This window comes from Arvicanthis niloticus, chromosome 17 (genome assembly GCF_011762505.2).
Source record: "Arvicanthis niloticus isolate mArvNil1 chromosome 17, mArvNil1.pat.X, whole genome shotgun sequence".
Lineage (NCBI taxonomy): Eukaryota > Metazoa > Chordata > Mammalia > Rodentia > Muridae > Arvicanthis > Arvicanthis niloticus.
Window position 1 is genome coordinate 30,682,224 of NC_047674.1, and position 3,312 is coordinate 30,685,535.

General features: G+C 43.8%; 1 long non-coding RNA gene across 1 annotated transcript; it reads right to left on the reverse strand.

The window, feature by feature from the left end:
• Positions 1 to 1,516: 1,516 nt before the first annotated feature.
• LOC143434841 (uncharacterized) lies at positions 1,517 to 3,033 on the reverse strand. Its single transcript, XR_013104650.1, has 2 exons — positions 2,439 to 3,033; positions 1,517 to 2,017 (listed from the first exon to the last, which is right to left on the reverse strand). It is a non-coding gene; the product is annotated as an uncharacterized LOC143434841 (long non-coding RNA).
• Positions 3,034 to 3,312: the final 279 nt, after the last annotated feature.

Below are 3,312 nucleotides of genomic sequence, written 5' to 3' on the forward strand. Positions count from 1 at the left end.
AGTGGGCTGAGTTCTCTTCCATTAAACATTAAGACAATGCTCCATGGGCTTGCTGATCTACAACCCCATCGAATGCAGGCATTTTCTTAATTGAGTGACTTCAGCTTGTGGCAAGTTGATATAAAACAATACAGCACAAACATGGTCCAAACACTGAAAGAAAAACCTAGAATTTTACCTTTAAGCAAAACTAGCCTTTAAAAACAGGGAGGAGATTAAAGCTTGAATTTATTTCTGGCAGACTCACCTTAAAAAAAGTACTGAAATGAAGTTCTGTGAGAAGGATCGGTGGGTAAAGTCATTGGCCACCAAGTCTGATGACTTACGTCCACCTTCCCAGGACTCAGAGGGTGGAAAGAGGGAACTGGCTCCTGTAAGTTGTTGTCATCTGGCCTCTGCAGGAATGTCACTGCAATGTGCCCCCCCACACACACATGCAAACACTCACACGCACATACACACGCATACGCATGCACACAAAGGTAAATGTAAACTCAGTTTGTGATGTCTTGCTTCTCTCTAAAATGTAGAGGCTGGGGAGATGGCTCAGCAGTTAGGAATATTTATTGCTCTTGCAATAAATATTTAGTTCCCATCACCCATACGGCTCACAACCACCCATAGCCCCAGTTCCAGGGGATATGACACCCTCTTTTAACTTCCTAGAGCATCAAGCATACACCTGGTACACATGCAGGCAAAACCACTCATATACTTAAATAAAATATTTGTAATTTAAAAAAACAACATAACAAAACTATAAATATAAGCCTGTGCTGATGGGCTAATTATATAAAACTGACACAATGTCTCTGAAGAAGAAACAACATAACGAGAGCAAACTTTGCAGCCACAATTGGAAGAGTTCTAGCAGGCCCAGGCACGTCAAACATGGTGCCGGCAGGCCTTGCCCTCCCCACATCCTTCTCCCTTGTTAAACCATTAGATTTTCTTACTTAGACATTTCCACATTCCTAAAGCCAGCCACCAAGATCTACTGCCTTATTTGGCCACTTATGCCTAACTTGTTCCTGAGGTTGATCAGAAAGGTCCAGCAATCAAAATTCATCATTTGGCTACACCAGTTAACACATCCAAGGACTTACCAACTCATGCTAGCACAGACTTCCCCTTTTCTCTTTAAAAGCCACTTCTTTAGAGCCATCTACTGCTCTCTTTGCCTGACCTAGAGGCAGCTCCCCCACTCGTTATCCCTCCAAGGTAATTAAGTTCCTTTATGCTGAGAGTTTGGTATCTGGGTGAGTTCTGTGAAGACTCTGGGACCACATCACTGTTACAGTTTCATGATCTAACTATGTACTGACCTCAGTACTAAAGAGCTACTCCAGGTGTACGCTGGGACCAGCAAGGGCAGTGTCACCAGGAATCCTGCTAGAAATGTTGAATGTCAGGCCCTACCTGATCATTCTGACACACTGTCTTGCTCACACGATCCCCAGTAGAGTGCCATGCACGCTAATGCCTGAGAAACAGAAGGTATCACATGAATGCTTAATTGCTTATTCAGTATAAAATTTATTTCCTTTTCTGTACGCTCAGTTTTGCTTTCCTTTCAAAGGGTGTATCCTAATTCATTCTCTTCTAAAGTAAAACAGAACCTCTGGTTTGAAACAGGTGGAGGCTAGATAGGGGTGGAATGAGTTGGTAGCGATAGAATCCCTGAGGGCGGAGGGAACTGGCAAGTAGGGGGTGGCAGGACACTTAGTCTCTGTGACTCAGCACTTGGCAGTCCTTTGACAGGTTACATAGAAGGGATTATGTCTGTCCCTGATATCCTCAGTTGCTTTGGAATGGTCCAGGTGTGCTGGAGAGACGCCATAGCCTCGGGAGCTGGAACACGGAAGCAGATCCCGTTGCCATGGGAACATGGAAACTGATCTTGTTGCCAGGGAGCATGCTGACACACCGGTGCTTTTAAAAATAAAGCAGCTTTGTTGCTTCTTTCAACTCATGCATCAAAATCAAAGAATGGAGTGGAGGGCATGTTCTGAAGTTCCTACAAATGTAAGGTTTGGGGGATTAGGGCTGGTTTTTTTTTTTTTTTTTTTTTTTTTTTTTTTTTTTTTTTTTTTTTTTTTTTGGTAGACTCTCATATCAAGTCTCATAACCTTAAACTTGCTTTGTAGCTCAGGATGACCTTGAACTCCTGATCCCCTTGCCTCTGACCTCTGAGAGTTGGGGTTGCACTCGTGATTTATGGGTGCTGGGAATTGTGCCCAGAGTTATGTGCATGCCAAGAGAGCACTCTACCAACTGAGCCAAGACCCTGGCCCGATCACATTTTTCATTCTTGCTAACTGCACAAACATTTAAAGCCTAATGCTTCTTGAGATATTTTTAGATTCTATTGGCTGTAATTTGGAGCAGGAGCTGCAGTTAATGCTTTTCTTTCTTTTTTTAAATATATGAGTGTTTACCTGCATATATGTCCATGTCCCGTGGGTGTGCCTGGTATTCTCTGAGGTGACGACGTAGGAGCCTCTGGAACTGGAGTTACAGATCATTGTGAACTTTGATGTGGGTGCTGGGAACAGAAGTGTGGTCCTTTGTAAAAGCAGCAAGTGCTGGTAACCACCGAACCACTTCTCCAGCCACAGAGCAACTCATCCATTAACCAAACATATGTGGGTATATGTGTATAACAAACACAATCACCATGGGCTTCTAGAGTAGTGTCAACACAGGCTGTTATTTTCTTTTGTATTCCCTTCAAGCTTGTAATTTGATTGATTCCATGACACAGGAAGAAATGGCAACCCACAATCTTTCTTTTTTCTAAGTGTTCAGTAGAATTGTAGCAAATTTGAAGGGAAAGCATATGGATGTGTTCTGCTTAGATTTATGAAGTGGATCCAACTCTGTCTAGCAGAATTTAGCCGAGAGGTGACACGTGAGCTCCAGAGCCCTCGAGTGACCTTGAAGGCGTAGGTTATCAACAGGTTCGCGCTTCAGAGCCCTCCTGTGATATTGAAGGTGTCTGCTAGTGAGGAGATGAGTCATTTTGTGAAACTTCAGTTCTCTACCTGAAAATGAATACAATCAAAGCTCCCTTCTCATTCCACATCTCTCTCCCCACCTCGGCTCGCGAGATCCCTGGACCCCAGGTGTCATGGAATGGGCAGAGTGTACCATTCCAGGATTAACAAGAGCAGGGCCGCAGGAGCAGCAGAGTTTGGGAGACAAGTTTGTTTTTTTGTTTTCTTTATGAGGAAGAATCTCACGTGGCTGTGAATTTGCTATGTAGCCAAGGATGGTCTTGAACTGATGCTCCTGGCTTAGCCTCCCAAGTGC